We start from the raw sequence: 18,958 nt of genomic DNA, 5'->3' as shown, positions 1-18,958 counted from the left end.
TCCAACACCCAACTCCCACACAGTAATGTAATTTTAAAAACTGAAACCAATCAGTAAGAAGAGACCCTGGAGCCCCAGCCCATCCCACAGCAGGGGTATTGCAGCTGGGAAACCTCTTGAGTTTGGAAGTGGACAGCTTCAAAGCTTCAAAGCTTCAAAGAGTAGGAAAATACAAATCATGCAAGCATGGAGCAAAATAAATGCATTCTAATGAGACATAAATCAATATCCTAGCATTTGCCACAGTGCCTGGTGGGAATCTATACAGTTAATTTACCCTCCACACTGAGGTCATTTTGAATGCTCACAGATAGAATTTGTCTCCTAGAAAGAAAAACTGTATCACAAAACAGAACAGCCATGCTGGCCTGCCTGTGACTAATCCTTCCCAGGAACTACTCTCTTCTCTACCTGAATATGCATATGTTTCAGAAGAGGCCTGCAAACCTGAATAATGTATGACCTCTGTTGGAAGAAGAAATTCCAGGACTAGGAAAATGTTCTTCTCCTTGAAGGGGTACAGCAAAGCATCCAGAGGGAGCTAGGACCATGATCCTGAGCTACTTTGTTTACAAATGTTGTCCTCAATGCTGGGCATGTGTGATGCAATGTTTCAACCCTTAAGACAATGATACTGACAGAATCTGGAGGAAAGAATCCTAGGAGACAGTGTTAAGTATGGAAACACTGAATGGGAGGCAAAGCCCATGCTGAAAGGGGAGGTAGCAGAGTTGTCACTCAGAGTAGTGGTAGGATAATTCTGACTTGCATTTTATGTTATTCCATTGTCTGTAGTTTGTCTCATTTTATTAAGCGTGAGGCACACCAAATCTGTCAATCACTCTGGTCATGTCTCATGCTGCTCCTTTCTGGCACACTCCTGTGTCTTAAACATCGTAGTATTTCAAGCAATCAGCCCTCCTTCCAGGGGGCTCTAGGTACAACCTGGGGAGAGAGAGTCTTTAAGCTAGAGGGTAAGAGGTTAGAGGAGAAAGGATAGAGGCCAACTGCTAAGTCTGTTCTAGAGTCTAGAGTACACAGCGGATGAGATGGAGATAAAGACCCTGTATGGATCACAGTAATGGAGGGGACACTTGTATGTAGAGCCCTTGGAAATAGGGCTGAGTGTTTGAAATACTATGCTTTTTAAAGGCAGATCCCCTGGACACCAACAGCATCTGGGAAGGACCAAGAATCACAGAGTATTAGAATGAGAATTGGTACCTGCATAGCCATAAGAAGCTGCTGTGCATGTGCATGTGTGTGCCCGTATGTCTGTGCCTGTGTGTGTGTGCAAAAAGCATGTGAGGAGAAAGTTGTGTTTTCCTACTAGAGCCATAAAGGCCTTCATACACGTGCTCACACACACGCATGCGCATGCACGCGCGCATGCACACACACACACACACACACACACACACACACACACACACACAGGCAGACACAAACACTGTCATCCATTCACTCCGGTTCTTCACTGTCTCCTTTGATGCTTTCCAGAAATATCAAAATTGCGGGAGAGTGGCAGAATGAGCTTTAACCCTGAGTGACTGATAAAATGAACCAAAATACAAACAACCAGGTAACATGAAATCCAAGTAAGAAACACCCTATCTACTCTGCATAAGAGATCACCCTTGTATCCATACTTCAGAGCTGTATTGACTATGGCTCGGCCATTTAACTCTGACATAAGCACCTTTCATAATTTCGGGAAGACTATTTGTAAAACTGGAAAGATAGTTATACTTACCGCCTATAAGTTGAGAGAGTTTTAATTAAGATAATATCTGCAAGTGTTTTATCACAATGCCCTGCAGATAAAGTGATGAGCAAATTTTTGCTCTGTCACTCTATCTGCCCACGATCTAGTCTTAGTTTGACTGAGAAGCAACTATGGGAAGCCACAAAGTAACTCCTATGGGCTAAGCTGGTATTGCAGAATACAAAGACAAAAGAGCCCACCTGAAGTCAATAGTCTCATATGAGCACGAACTGGACAGACACCTGCAGAATAGCCTACTGCAGCACTAGCAGAATAACCCACTGGGGAGACTAAGAAATGGAATTGTCTCTGGCAACGCTGTGGGTAAACCAATCAGCATGATTTCAGGTGATGATGCCAGGAGAAACCTGAGACGACTAAAAGCCTCATCTACCTCTCCCCCATTATAGTACTCATAATTTAATCCTTAACAATACCTGTTTGAAAGACTGAATCATGATGCCTCCTCTCCAGAAATCATTAACCTGAAAAGCTTCCACTGAGGCAGTTAGTTATGACTGGATATTTTTGTGTAGCCCTAAGAACAATGTTTTTCACAGCAAGCCCCAGTAGTTCTGCAAAAACATATAATCACTGCTCGTTCTGGTTTCTATGCCTGACAGATAGTGCAGGAAAAAGAAAGAATCTTTTACATCTTGGAGAGCCTGAAGCTCCAGAGGTCCAGCTTAGCTCTTGGTTTTGAGCCAGTGCCTTTCTTAGAAGCCACCAAAGGTTATTATCAAATGGTTTCTGGCCACTAGAGATAGTGTCCCTCCTAATGTCCTTTCAGTGCATATCACAGTCACACACTCCACATTACTCATGGGTAGAGATTCTTCACCGACTGCTCACTGTTAGTCAGGCTGAAATACAGGGCTTTTCTCTTCAGGTCATCTGCTTCCCCTTGGCAGAAGCCCACCTTAGCAGGAAGCTGCAGCTGGACACTGTAGGATTCTTTGGGGCGAGTTCCAAAAACTGAAGACCATTGGCAGGATAGAGAAAGAGGACATAGGAATCACATTCATCGGATGCCAGAACAGCCTGGAGAGTGTTAAGCTGTGGACAAAAAGGAATTGCAGACACCCTTAAACAAAGAAATAAACAAAAGAAGAAAATCAGAACACAGGTAAGGTGTTCCAACAAGGGGGCAGAGGCCAGATCCTTTTTAGGATTTCCCCATGTTGATTTTGAACATAATCTCCTTTAGAATCCCATCTTCAAATAACAAATATAATTTTGTAAACCATGTGTCATTTTTTTAAATCTTTTCTACCAATTTAGATCAATAGTTAAATAATGCATAAATGAAACACTGGTTTAAAATCTTTAGGATTGCAGGGAAGAGGATGAAGAAGAACTAACTAACACTAAGGATATTTGAAAAAGTCATATGAAGGGCCAGAGAGACGGACAGTTAAGGGCACAGGCTGCTCTTCCAGAGGTCCTGGGTTCAATTCTCAGCACCTACTCACCCATGGTAACTCACCTCTGCTTGTAACTTCAGTTCCAGGACTTCTGACAGCCTCACACAGACATACAAGTAGGTAAAACATCCACGAACATTAAAATACAAAAGCCATATGAAAAGCTACTTGCCAACTTACAACGAACGTTTAAAGGGAATTGACTTGTAAGGTGGGTAATTCTCCTTCCATTGGCTACAAGTTCTCAAAAAGGCCAGAGCCAGATGTAGGACACCTCGCTCTCAAGTTGTTGGTCGAGGATGTCACAGAGATTATACCAGAGTTGTCAATTCTCATTGCTCAGGGCTACCCATCAGAATGTGATGGTAAGATCCTATAGCAGATAACACCACACAAGTAGGTCAAAGAACTTGAAGAAATCACACAGACCTGCCTGCACAGTACTTAGCAGGAAGCTTCCACCCCTGCTAGCTACCCTTTATGATGCTAGAAGATGTGATGCAGACTATTCTGACTCTACTGTGACTACTCAGGGCTATATAACAAAAGCCCAGGCAGGATGTCCTCATGGGTGTGCCATGAATGGCAGGAATGTTGTGAGGATCACCAATCACTTTCTGGGTGGATTGAAGGTCTGCACTACAAGAGGAAACTTTTGCCTGACATTGTAAATCTGGTCAAGAAACCATGGTGGAGAGGCTCATAAACCCGGGGAGTGAACCATAACTACTATTTTCTTAAATGGATATATAGTATCAAACTATACCAGTTACAAGATCATAGATTAACACAGCTCTCGGTGGTCATTGGGGGGAGGATCTTCATACAGTGGATGGTAGTTAATACACATTCATAACTAGTCCGAACTCTCTGTGGAGAGCTCAGCCACAGATGCTCCCACCATATCAAGTTCCCTCAACACTCAGGGAATATTGGAAAGAAAAGAGGTGGAAAGAGTTTAAGAGCCAAAGGTCGGAAGGAATTGGGTCAAAACAATGACATGTGCTCATGATATGGTCGTTGAACTCCCAAACTCAGTGAAGTTGGTGTCCAGCAGAAGAGCAAACCACTCAAGATTCCAGCACAGATGTGGTAGGGCACTGAAGCCCCTGCCTGTAGCTGAGAAGATTCTGACAGTTGAGAACTGCTAGGGGAGGGTTTCCTTTAGGGGTGTGGTCCCTAGTGAGTGGACCATGCTGCAGTGGTGGCCCCTCACCCATGAGTAGGCTTCACTGTATTCAAGGGATTCTTAGAACAAATATAGGGGGTGAAGTGGATATTCTGAAATATACTGTATCAATATATGAAATTCTCAACAAATAACATTAAAACACTGTATTTAGAAGTGTTAAGGTTGTAAGCTTCTCCAGCCCAAACTCTTTTGAGAGTTCTGGACAAGGAACAAAATTGACTTGCTCATTCCTATACCCTCAGATTTATTTTGTGTCTCAACGGCTTTCACATCCATATATCATATTAGCATCCATGCATGCACCCACCCATGCATCCATTCATCTATGCATCCATCCATCCATGCATCCAACCATCCATGCATCCATCCATTTATGCATCCATCTAGCAGGCATCCAGCAAGCTATGCATCCATCCATCTATGCATCCATCCATCCATCCATCTATGCATTCAGCCAGCATGCATCCAGCCAGCCAGCTATGCATCCATCCATCCATCCATGCATCCAACATCCATGCATCCAGCAAGACATGCATCCATCCATCCATCCATCCATCTATGCATCCAGTCAGCATGCATCCAGCCAGCCAGCTATGCATCCATCCATCCATGCATCCAACATCCATGCATCCAGCAAGACATGCATCCATCCATCTATGCATCCACCCATTGCCTACTGCAGGCAACACTCAGTCAGGAAGCAGCTGATCAAAAGTCATCCTTACTGATCTCACAGCCAAACTCCCTTTCCTCTTCAATCTCTTTACAATACGAGTTATCTTGTCACATTGCAGATGAAGAAAGAAACCCAGGGGCTTGCTTAAGGTCGGGCAATGATTAAGGGTGGAAGCCAGCCAGACCCAACAGCTCATCCCCTGCAATAGACAGTCACCTGAACTCTACCAAACAAGCCATTCCAGGACACATGCTCTGACCCAATCTCCCTTCCCTGGCTCAGCTCCACTAAGCCCTCCACACAGTGTTTAAGGGTCCCCACTCCTACTAAGTGCTTTGATGCTGTGTTCATATTTCCCTGCAGCAAGAAAATCCTAACCAGCAAGCACTGCCTCCTGGGGGTCGAGGACTGTGATTCCCTGTGGAACCCCTTCCATCCTTCAGCACCCACTTTGTTGGTTTTCCAGTATGTATTTGGCTCCTGTTGGTTGTCTGGTTTGGCTTTGGCCTCCACTCACTAAACCATCTGAATATTAATTCATTGGGGTTGGGTACCCGCTAAACCACATTATGTTTCATGCTGCAGCCAGGACAGAGCCAAAAAACTATGCCACAAGAGCCTGCATTATAGGAGAGGAAAACAGCCAGGAGTGGAATTTTAGGAGAGTGACTGGGGACAGGCATGGTGGCAGAGGCCACAGAAAAAGGAGAGTGTCCAGGACATCAGAGTGGGGGTGGGGTAGCATCACAGTGGCAGCCAGTGAATGAAGATAAACACTGTGGGAGCCAAAGCAGACCTAGATGAGAGTTTGAGTCTGAATTAACACCAGGGTGACTGTAGAATTATTCCATGATATTTTGTTTACTGAGTTTCAAAGGGACCTTTTCTGCCATTACCACCTTCTTCCACCAAAGAATTAGTTAAGGGATGCTCCACTGTCTTAGACGCTGTAGTTGGCTTCTCTCACTAGACCATATATGTTTTACAATTTAATAGGGAACTAGGGAGACATTTCTCTTACAAATACTCGCTTTATAAACAAGGTGGATGACAAGAAGGAAAAGAAATCACTTATTGGTATCATTACATCTTCACTTTGCTAAACAAGACAAACTGACACAGCAAGAACCTCAAAACTGAATACAAGGAATGAATGTGTCCTTGTGTTTTTTTCTGTCTTGTTCTAGAACATCTCAAATGTCACTTTTACCTTTCTGACACATAATGCTAAAGTACAGCTTTGAGGTTTGGGTAATAAGACAAAGAATTGCAGATATTAATATGGTTTCAAGGAAAAAAGAACTCTGTAGCTCCTCTGTATTCTCTAAATGGAAGAGTCTGCTTACGTTCCTTGTTTTTTAAAAAAAAAGTTCATGAATTCAGTCCCCACATTCTACATTTGTTGCAGCTGTAGTCCTCAATTATGTCATCGCGGGAATTGATCCTCCCCAGAAAGGTCAAAACCTCTAAGTTTCCAATTCAGGTACACGCAGAACATGCGTCATCCATCATCAGTCTGGGTAGGGCCAGAGGCTGCCAAAGCTTTATTTCAGTCACAAGAAAGTTCAAGTAGGAGATGAAAAGCCGAACTAATAATCCCATCCTTAAATAACCAACTGTGGAGGCTCCTGATATGATGGCCACAATCAACATCACAAGATAAGGGAGAACCAAGGTTCTAAATTTAGAGAAATTCCCTATGATAAGGGCTGTCTACATGTGGAGATCAGAAATCAGTGGGGAGGAGGTCTGGGAAGAAGTGAGGAGGCTGTGATGGGAGAGCCTGACTTTTAACCTGGAGATGTGCACATGTAGTGCCTTACTTGTTCTATGTCATTTCTGTGTCACCTTTTGGCGAAGCACTCACTTCAGATGGCAAGTTTTTCATTTCCTCATCTCCACTAAAACAGGCAAATAACGGAGGAGAAAACAACAAAAACTTCCTTTTAATACAGTTTATGATCCCAAAGTACATTCCGGAAGAGTTGACCTGCTTGAAATCTGCCACACATGAACCCCTTGTCAGGGCTACAGACTTCCACACAGAATCGCTAAGAGGCCACTTCATAGTCCCTGAAGAGCCCCTCTATAGAGACACCTTCTGTCTGACTTTTTTCCAAAGGGAAAGGCCCTCACATTCCCAGATACAAGTTTTCCAAGAGTCCTCCACACAGGTTCTGAAGGTAACCCCTCAGCTGCACTGCCAAAACCTGTACAAGAGTCATGGCCTCCCAACTTCCCCAAAGAGAAAGAGAGAGTGCCAGCTAGGAGAGGAGCTTGCCACAGGGTGGGGAGCAGTGCAAAGAGGATCAGGTCAGAGTTGCCCAGCTGCAAGGTCTCCAGTTTCCTGTTCAGACAGAAAACCAGAAGGCTTCTCAAACATACCATCCAACAAGGGTAAAACATCAACCAGCAGAATGTCATCTTTACAACAAGGGATTTGTCTATCCAGCCTTACCAAAATGATAACAAAATAAGAAATGAGGTGATTCCTTCCTGGGGGACAAAGTTCAATGCTCAGTCTTCCTTAAGGACACATTCTCTGGAGGTGTAAGGCCACTGATTCTGGCCTCCGATGTTTGGTGTGAACACCAACCACCACTTTGTATGTTATTTTTTTCCCCATTCCCATGGGGACACTGATGTGCTTGGGGTGTTCCAAATTCACCCCGGTACTGCAGAGTCAAGAGAATGCCTAATGCTTTCACGATGACATAGTGTATCCTCTTTCATATGTAGTCTTCAAGGACACCTAAGCAGTTTTGTTCAACCCATTTTCATATATCTAGTTATTCTCTATCCTCTCTGTCTTCACTGACATGTGGTAAATTACACACATACACTTTCTGTGGACTCTAGCTCCATAAATTAAAAACTCCAGCTAAATCCAAAGTTCTTGATCAACAACTGTCACCTCTGCACCAACTCAACACCCACCATTCCATGTTAAAGCGTGCAGGGACCAGCTGTGATGCATACTATTAGCTGTCAATCTGACAGTATCTACAACCATCCAGGAAATAGTCACCAGGCATGTCTCTGATAAAGTATCTTGATTAGATTAATTAAGGAGGAAAGACCCACCCTAAATATAGACACCATTATTCCCTGGGCTCAGGCTTGCATTGCATACAAAGAGAAAAGGAAGCTTAGAAACAACACCCATTTTTCTCTGCTTCCTGACTACAGATACAATGTTTCCATCCTTTTCTGAAGCAACCTCCACGCTCCCATCCTTCTCCCAGGATGCAGCCCAGACTAAGGAAAGCTCTCCTACCACTCATACTCAGTTCCCATTCCTGTGGTCCTTCCAACCCAAATGAAATTCCTCAACAACAAAAACCTTCGACATACTATCTAACTCAATTCTAGATAACACCCTCCTCCCCAGTGAGAACACAACAGCCTTCCCCTGACACCAAAAACACACAGAGCAACAACGACAACAACAACAACAAAAAAACAAAAACAAAAACAAAAAACAAAAACAAAAAAACGGTACCCATCATTTCTCAGATCTTCCGGACATAACCTCTTTGCTCTATGAAGTGACAGTTTAAGAAATCTCAGATTAACTAAATGAACAAACATTTTATTTGTTCATTTTTTTAATGCAGTTGCACCATGCCATTCTTGCATGCCAGGTAGAACACTCTGTCATACCCAATGTGAACATCCTGGAGGGAATGAAGAGAGCAGAAACATTTCACAGTGTAAAGATATTATTCCTCTGATGTCATTTCCAGTGCCTAATATTAACATTACTATACCAGATGTAAGAAAACTATGTAGAGCCTGCCCCACATGTGCCCCATACATATACAGCCACCCAATTAGACAAGATGGATGAAGCAAAGAAGTGCAGGCAGACAGGAGCCGGATGTAGATCTCTCCTGAGAGACACAGCCAGAATACAGCAAATACAAAGGCGAATGCCAGCAGCAAACCACTGAACTGAGAACATGATGCCTGTTGAAGGAATCAGAGAAAGAACTGGAAGAGCTTGAAGGGGCTCGAGACCCCATATGAACAACAGTGCCAAGCAACCAGAGCTTCCAGGGACTAAGCCACTACCTAAAGACTATACATGGACTGACCCTGGACTCTGAGCTCATAGGTAGCATTGAATATCCTAGTAAGAGCACCAGTGGAAGGGGAAGCCCTGGGTCCTGCTAAGACTGTCCCCCAGTGAACGTGATTGTTGGGCGGAGGGTGGCAATGGAGGGAGGATGGTGAGTGGAACACCCATAAAGAAGGGGAGGGGGAGAGGTTAGGGGGATGTTGGCCCTTAAACCGGGAAAGGGAATAACACTCGAAATGTAAATAAGAAATACTCAAGTTAATAAAAAAAATAAATAAAATAAAATAAACAAAAAAAAAAAGACAGAAAAAGAAAACTATGTAGAGATCACAGAATCTTCCAGGTAAAGGAGATTGGTGTGTGCCAAAATCTACCTCAAAAATTAAAAAAAAAAAATCTATCAAAGCAAGAGTTCAATCCCAGGGCCTTCAAAGTATTCAGAAGAGCCTTCCACAGGAGTAATTGAAAACACATCCTGTGCTCAAAACCTCATCGAACGGAACAAGTCCTGAAGCCCATTCAGCCTATGGCAATATCTGAAGAACAATATGGATGTTTGGAAAAGTTAAAAGACAAGAAAGCCACAGAATTTTCCCCACCAAATTCCCCTACAAAAAGATAAGAAAAACAAAGGGGAAAAAACCCAAAACAGTAATTTGGAAAACCCTCCATTTAAAAAGTACTTATAGAGAGAAGGCTCAAAAGGTAAATAAATCCCTTGCCTTGAAATCCGAGTTCAGTTCCAGGAACCCATGTAAAAGGAGAGAACTGGTACCGGGAGGATCTCCTCCCAATCTCTGCATGTGCACACATAAATCATACAAAACCACATACCATACATGTCCTACACACATACCATACACACACCCCACATATATATCATGCACACACAAGTGGCCTCAATGCAGTGTGCACATACCGTATAAACACCTCACACTCACACACAACCTGCAAACACCATATGCATATAAACACACCATACAGACACACACAAGCACACACATCATGCACATACACACATCATACACATAAACCATACACAGACACACAAATCACACACACATACCCAAACACACACATAATGCACAAATGCAGACATACATACACATCATGAACATGCAGACACACAATTTCATATACAGCATAAACATAGATTATTTACATACACACAATACATAGACATACATATTCACATGTAGCACATAAACATATACATACACATACATGCACACACACACAGAGAATAAAATGAAATAAAAAAACAAGTCCTTACATAAAGGAGTTCTACCACAAGATCGTTACATGGCAGGAACAACACATTGGCTTGGTTAATTCTCATGACAACCCTAAAAAGTCAGCACTACCATGTCAATCTACAGCTTAGAAAAGGAAGACTGAGAGCTTGTGTCTTCCAAGACCACTGCTGCAAGTGTTTTCTGCCTTGTGCCTGACTACACAAGTACCTGGAAGGTGTAATGAAAGAATTACTGTGCCTATGGGTGTTGCTCATTCATGAAGGACTTACTTAGCTAACCTTCATGAGGACTTGTGTTCAAGTCCCAGAACTGCAAAATTGAAGGAAGAGCTGGGAAAATGGTTCAGTGGTTCAGTGTGAGGAGTTGCTATTCAAGCATGAGGACCTGAGTTTGATCCCTAGAATACACACTGAACAAAAACAGTCATGGTGTCTGTCAGTCCCAGATCTGTAGTCCCACAGGAAGGAAGGCAGGTCCAAGAGCCTTGTCACCCAGCAATCAATCCTAGATTAGCTGAGTACTGGGTCAGAGGGAGGCGTGCCTGAAAATGATTTGAAAGGGAGCTGAATAGAGTGCTCAGCAGGTTAAAGGCGCTTACCTCAGAAGCCTGATAAACCAGAGTTCAATTCCCAGACCCCATGAAGGAGGATTAGCAGAGAGCTGACTCTGAAATTGTGCTGTGACTACCACAATGTCAAGGCATGCACATGTATGCAGAACAAATAAATAATTTTTAAAAGGTGAAGAGTGCCTAAGGAATTACACTCAAAGTTCTTCTCTGGTCTGCACACACATGCATCTCCACACAAATGTGAGCCATGCATGAATGTCTGTGTGTGCCTGCATGAGCGCACACATGCACAGACACACACAGAAACAGCTACAGCATGCACGGACACCAAAAGGAAACTGTCAAAGACCGTTTCTAATGAAATATTCTAATGAAATGAGAATCCTAAGTAGTAAACTCATCTCTCTGGGGCTGTAACCTTCATGTCAAATAAACACTAAAACACTTGGGACCCACTGCAGCCTCAAGACCCCGGAGCCTCAGTGCAAATGCTTCCTGCTCTAATTTTTTTTTATTTGTTTGTTTTTTCTGTTACAAGAGGCTAGCTAATTCAGCTGAATTTTCCTTGGGAGCAGCAGAACAGTAATTTCAAAGTGAGGTTATCATCAGAAGCATTCTTCACAGCAACTTCACTCCAGTTCACACTTCCTTTGAATATGGCTCCAAGAACTGTCCTAGCACCAAAGCCACAATGAACACTAAAACACTAACCTTATTTATTAGATGTCTTCAGAAAAAGCGCAACTATTGTTACTGTAACTACTTATATGATTCTTGTACAGAAAATGGGTCTTGCAGGAAAAATGTAAGAAAGGGGAAAAGTATGTCTTCTAAGGTGACTTTGCCTCACTTAAGGCAGATTTGGAAATTATTTTCTCTTCTGTGATATAAACAGTAATTACTGTACTTATCCTGTGGGACTGTGTTGAGAAGACAGTATAAAACGGTCCTGCAAGAAGGTAAGGAGAGGGGGGCAGAGGCATGGCTCCCTGGTTGAGATAGATCATTGGCTCTTCCTCCAGAGGACCTATGTTCATTTCCCAGCACTCACATGACAGTGCACAACTGTAGGTAATCCGGTCCAGGGTATTCCACGGGCACTGCATGCAACGGTGTGTAGGCATATGTCCCATGTGCATAAACACAATTTTAAAAATTTAAAGAGAAGTCTGATGGTGTGAACAAACAGACTATTTAACAGTTGTCTAAGTAGTTTGCCCTTCGACCCTTACTAAGTTCACCAGAAAGACTGTGGCTCAGTCTGCACTCTGGGTTCAGTTTCCATCAAATGGGTAGGTTGTAATGCTGCACACCCACTATCTCAGCACAGGTCAGTCAGGTCAAAGGATCAGAGATTCAAGATCATCCTCCATTATGAGGTTTGAGGCCAACCTGAAATGCATGGTGGGAGGGGGGGGGATCAAAAGCAAAACAAAAGGAACAACATAAATGTCAGACTCCCCCAACTTCAAAACGTTCAAGGCTGCCTACTTCCAGGAACCAATTGCAGTCCTCAGAGGGGACAACGTCTCTACCCTTGAGTGCTCCTGCATCAGATCCCAACACCCTGCTCTTCTGAAAGACACTGTGCCTGCCATGCCCCTAGTACATTAACCTTCAGCACACAGGCTGATACATGCTCTGCCTTCTATCCTGGAGAAATTGCTTCCTCACTGAAACCTACCCAAATGGAATCCCTGAATCAGGATGGGTTAGGAGGAAGCTCTAGCTGGAGAGTCTACCATATTACCACAACATAAGGTTATTAATGGTGTTCCTACTAAATGTAAGAGAGGCCTTTCAGAGTAAGAGCATTCCGCTTAGAGTCTATGTCTATTTCAGTGCCGATACAAGGAAAATGTGTAAAAATAGTTTCTGAATTAACAAATATCGACTATGTTTAGATAGAGATTATATATGATATATATGACTCTCTGCATATATAACCCTAACACTAACCCCTTACTCCTAAACCTAACCCCTAGCTCCTAACCCTAACCCTGTGACATAAAGTTTTTTAACATTATAGGAGAAGTTGGGAAGGCAGCACACCCTATGAAGTGCTTGCTGTGTGTGTATGAAGTCCTGATTTGAATGGCAGCACCCAGATGAAAAGCAGGTCGTGGCAGCACACTTGTAATCCCTGCTCTGGAGAGAAAAACAAGCAGATCCTTAGGGCTCACTGGCCAACAAGCCTAGCCTAACTGGGGAGCCCCAGGTCCCAGAGAGACCCTGAGTAGAAAGACAAGATGGCTCCCAAGCAAAGACATTTAAAATTGACCTCTGGTTCACACATGCATATGCACACATGTGCATGCACACCCACACTCTCACTCACAAATGAAAAATTAAAAAAAAAGACCGTAAGAAAATAGAAATATTAGAATTGGTGACCTAGTTGCTTGTATTAGAAAAGTTTATTTTTTTCCACTATAAGCTTGTTATACATGATATTCGATAAACCTTTTAAAAAGAATGTATGAATGAATGACTGAGAGAATGAAACTTAGCAGTGGGGACTGTCTTCTCTAGCCCTCTAGCTGGCTGGCCTGCCCCAAGGAGGCAGTGTTTGAGTTGAAGGTATTCTGTTGAACTGTAATTGAGATGTCAAACCCAAGGCATTACAAGGCTAGTCAGCAAACAAAACTGGATGTTAACCTGTCAAATAAAAAACTGTAGCTTCAAACAATGTTTATTTCTCCATCTCTGCTGGTGCAGGCTTTAGGAAAACATGTCTCTTCCTTTAAGTTCACAGAACAAACACAGCCACTGTCAGTGACAGGAACAATGGGCAAGCTCTTAGGGAAGACATCACTTCTGTAGCTCAGAGGCTCTAGGGGAGTTAAAGCAAGCACAGATTTGCTCCAGATCTATGGCATTTTACACCCAGGTGGAATTTCACAAGAGGACTCTGTCTCTACCTACACCAGGAATGAGGCCATTTACCCTCACCCACCCACGCCCGCTTCACATGTTGCCAAGACCAAAGCCAGAGCAGAGTTGGTGTTTTCTCCAGGGAGACTGCAAAGCAGGCTCCTGAAGACAGAAGTATGTAAACTGTTAAAAAGGCAATGTGGAGAAAGCTACAAGGAACTTACTAAGAAGTTCATGGCATGCTTGCTCACTTTCCTGTGATGTCAGCTAAGGCTGTGCAGTGTTTTGACACTTTAAAAGTGTTGGCTTTGAAGAGGTGGCTCAGCAGTTAGGAGCACACTGTAGTCCTTTCAGCATGCTAGCTCAAATCTCTGTATCCATTCTCAGTCAAGCAGTTCACAACTGCCTGTATGTAACAACTCCAGCTTCAGGGGGCCCAAGCCCTCTTCTGGCCCTACCAACACAAGCAGACACAGAGAAAGACAAACACACACACACACACACACACACACACACACACACACACACACACACACGATTAAAAAAAAACCCTTATGGTGTTGGGGATTTAGCTCAGTGGTAGAGCGCTTGCCTAGCAAGCGCAAGCGCAAAGCCCTGGGTTCAGTACCCAGCTCCGAAAAAAAGAAAAAAAACAAAACAAAACAAAACCTTGTAAAGCATTTTATAGTATTGATTACAGTAAAATAGTTACGGGAGCAACCTTAATGACCACTAGGAAGGGTGAGATTTTATACGGTTGTAATAAATGTTACAGAAATACATTGACAAGAGCATACTATACAGCAGAACAAGCAAGTGAAACAGTAATATGGGCACTGTGGACCCACTGTTGTCAACGGCAACAATATGCTAAAGAAATGGCTAGAAATGTACACACGAACCTACATGTTATTTTTGGTTTCTCCAGACAGGGTTTCTTTGTATTCTGTCCTGGAACTCACTTCTGGCTCGCCTAGAACTCACAGAGATCTGTTTGCCTCTCTGACTCTGCTGCGATTGAAGGCGAGTGACACCACACCCAGCTCATACAAAAAAAAAAAAAAAAAAAAAAAAAAAGAAAAGGTGTTCCTTTTTAAATTTCCCAAATTTTTAATTTTTTCGATGAATATATCATTAGAAATATTTGTGTACTTATAGGTGATTCCAGAAAAAAGAAAAAAAAACCTGTAAAATGCCTCAGGGCATTAAGTTCCCTCAGGGTCTTTGGTATCTGCACCTTAGTCCCCCATTTTACTAAGCGATTTTCTTAGTGTTGAGGAGGGGAATCAAGGGAATGTCTCCTAGCCAATGCCTTAGTTTCCGGTTCAAGCCCAACCCTTCTGTTTACTCAGCTGCAGAGTACCCCTCACTTACCTCTCTAGACCACGCAGCCCCAAGACTGTCCTCCTCCTAGGGGCCCACTTGTTCCCAGGTGGCCAGGAAGAAGTGGGTAGGGGGGAAGCTGGACCTGGTCAGCAGGAAGCCTGTGCACAGGTAGCAAGCAGCCAGACACAGCACAGCCCAGGAGGTGTCCTCCATACAGGATCCGGCCACTGCTCTGACTCGAGTGGATGTCAGCCAGGAATGGGGCGATGGCTAGGAAGTCAGTAGGAAAATCATCAACGACATATTAAGTCTCCCTGGGTAAGTCCTGGGTGGAGATGATGCCATTGGTGCCCACCTACAATAAGACCACAGGGCGGCGAGACAGTTCAGCAGGTAAGGGCACTCTGCAGTCAAACCTGAGGACTTGAGTTTTAGGACCCGACAGAAGGTGGGATAAAAAAAAACCTGGTTGTTCTCTGCTCTTCACACGCATGAGGTGGCAGGTGAATCCCGCCCCACATAAACGTTTTTAAAAGAGCAAAACAGTGGTCGCTCAAGTCCCAAGGGCAACCACCAGTCAACGCACCTACGGTCCGAGTTCTACTCGAGTCAAGAAGATTCCCTCCTCTTTGCAGGTTGAGACACATCCAGGGCAACAAACTCAACTTTGGCGACAGTCCTCAAGTGCACTGCGACCCACAGGTGCGGCTGCTCTCGAACCCGCTCATCTTTCTCCACCACTGCACACCTTGGGCGCCGTGTCCTTAATTAGATTACTATGCCAGCATGCACAGCCTCCCACCGCCCCTAAACGCAAACCGCACTAGCCGCCTCAACTTCATCTTCCTACCTGGGAAGTCGAAGTAGAGGGGGATGGTTCCAGCTCTCCCTTGAAATGATCCTTATTCCTCCACAGTAGGGATCAAGAAGCTGCAGCGCCGCTGCTAAGCCTGGTCCCCAGCGGCAATGACAGTTAAACATGGAGGTTAGTTGCTCCACACCCTGGGAAGAAACTAGGACTCCACACCAAGCCGCGCACCTTTGGGAGCTGAACTTACATAGAGGTTGCTGAACTGGACACCATAGAAGCGTAGAGGTACTGCTAGCTTCACAGCCGCGGAGCTTTCATCGTCGCCCTCCCGAGGCAGCCCCACGACTCCCGGTAAGGAAAGAGCTCTTCAGGACGCAGAGCCCCAGCTCCGGACAGCAGCACCAGCACCAGGAGCAGCGATAGCGGTGATGGTGGTGCCAGCCGCCTGGCTGTCAGGTCCCAAGACATGCTCACTCCTCCCTGGCTCTGCCCTCCACACCTCGAGTCTCTGCAGGCCACAGTGCCCGCCAGATGCCCACACAGACCTTCAGCCCAGAATGCGGGCCCAACCACCGCACTGATTGGCTACAGCTCTCGGCCACTGGACCAATCAGCGAGTCTGAGAAAGTTTGCCAGCGGCCACTAAAACTGGTTTTCATTAGGTTTTCTAAGACTGCTGTAGTCTGGTAAGGTGAGACTGTTGGCCAGATCTGGTCTGGGCTGTCCCAACTACTTCTGGGCCACCCACAACTCTCCAGTATGGGTTATGGCTCTGCAGGAGGTGACCTCATGGGCTGGAGGGACACTAGGCACGCGGGCAGCTGTAGGCTGTAAGCGACTGTGCGTGCTAGGTTGGCAGAGCGAGGGAGGGTAATGAGATTACACACTGGAGTGTGCTCCCTGCGCTGGCCTCTGGTCCCGGATACCCCTCTTGCAAGAGGTCAGGCCCTCCGATAGATTCAAAGGACCTTCTTCTCTATCCCAGGACTGCTCCGCCCCACCCACATTTCCTGCTGAGAAGCATGGCTTTGTGAAAGGCTGACTCCCAAGTTCTATCCCCAATCACTGGCTAACCTTTGGGAGGACACTGCCACCCTCTGAAATGTCCTCCCCAGCTGTTTACCTTCCCTGGGGCAAACCATTCCAGCACAGACTGTGAATCCCACTTTGTGTGACACCATTCAATTGGAGCCTGGAGTGAAGCTGCCTGGCGCCAGGGCGGGACAACTCTGTGTTTTCTCCCAAAGCCTGGGAGTAAAGGAACTACACTAGCAGGAGGCCACAGAGTCCATAACCCCAGCTGCCCTATAGGCCTGGAAAACCTCACAACCTGGAAAGCAGCTGCACCTGTGTTGGGGAACCCCCTCCACCATAAACATCCCCTCTGCTCTAAGCCTCGGGAGCCGGATGAGATTTTATTACCATTTTATTATCAGGAGCGTGAAATTTCCCACATACAGCCAGTTTTCTCTCAGCTATGCCCACCCACCACAGGCTCCTTAGAAGTAAAGGTAGTTTTTAAAAAGGCCTTAGAGATACTTTAAAAAACTCCCAAAACCAGCTTTCTCGTTGTGTTTATCCCAGCCATGTAATTCTTAATTATTTATATATTATTTAATATATTTCTTTATTATTTGGCCCCAAGGGGCCAAATACTAAAATCCTTGAAGATACCAGACTGACAGACTCCAAATCAACACACAGAAAAGGCCCAGAGCAGTTTGTCCCTGCAAGCTGGAGAGAGCTATGTTTTCTCCCTCAGAAAACAAACTGAAGCTTGCACTTTTTTTTTCTCATTTGCCCCCCTGTGACCAAATATTTACATTTTGCTGAGGACAAAATAATGTCTCAGAGGCAGGAGGCGATTTGACTTGTCCAAAGTCACCTTATTTTCTCTTCCACCCACCATACATTCTCCCTCTGGCTCAGCATCCCTCCATTCAGCATAACAATAGCTCTAACATTGACTGGAGGTCTAGCCTACAAATTAGAGGCAAACCAAAATCCAAGATGGAATCCCCACAGCTTGATTTCCTAGTGTTCTCTTTCTTGTATAAACCCCCATCCTCCCATGCACTCCTACTCTCCAACAACCCACCCCTGCCAACCTGAGAAGGATAGGCTTGCTTGTGAATTCTGACCAACAGAATGGGGCCATAGTGATCAGAATTCACTTCAATGGCCTTTCTGGCTTGCCAGTCAACACCATGTCTCCACTGGTTCTGAGGAAGCCATAGACTGCATTAGGAGGGCAACACATAGTAAAGAACTCCAGAGATCCTCTGGTCACCAGCCAGCAAGAACCAAACTCTGCCAAGAGACCTATAAATGAGCTTGTGATTCTTGAGATAGCACCACAACCCTGGTTGACTTTGGTTGCAGCCATGTGATAGACCCTTGAAGCAAGGGCCTCATTTAAGCCATAACACATTCTTAATTCATAATGACCCTGAGAATTACTAAATATGTGTTGTCTTAAGGCATTTCATTTGAGAGGAGTTGCTGGACATCAATAGATAACCAAATCAGGAGGACACTGTGCTAAGGAAACTAAGCTAATGGCAGGGAACAGCATGCAGCCAGATATGATATTAGAGAAGGAGCTAAGTGTTCTTCATCTTGATCTGAAGGCTGTCAGCAGAAGGGTTGAATCACACTTGCCAGACTTGTGCACATATGTGAGACCACAAAGCCTACCATCACAGTGACATACTTCTGCTAACAAGGCTACACATCCACCAAAAAGCCATAATTCCTAATGGTGTCACTTCTCAGTGTTCATTCAAACTACCACACTATCCATCTGTTTGTTTGTCAGCATCCATATTGTACGCATTAACTATCAATCATCTACAATCAATCTATTAAACCATTGTATATAATTTGCCAGTCTATGACCTAAATGTCATCTACCTTTTTATTATCGATCTATCAATTTTAGGTCAGTGAATATCTGACAAAGACATACAGTTTGTGTTCTAT

This window comes from Rattus norvegicus, chromosome 1 (assembly GCF_036323735.1).
Source record: "Rattus norvegicus strain BN/NHsdMcwi chromosome 1, GRCr8, whole genome shotgun sequence".
Classification (NCBI taxonomy): domain Eukaryota; kingdom Metazoa; phylum Chordata; class Mammalia; order Rodentia; family Muridae; genus Rattus; species Rattus norvegicus.
This window is presented reverse-complemented; position numbering follows the sequence as displayed.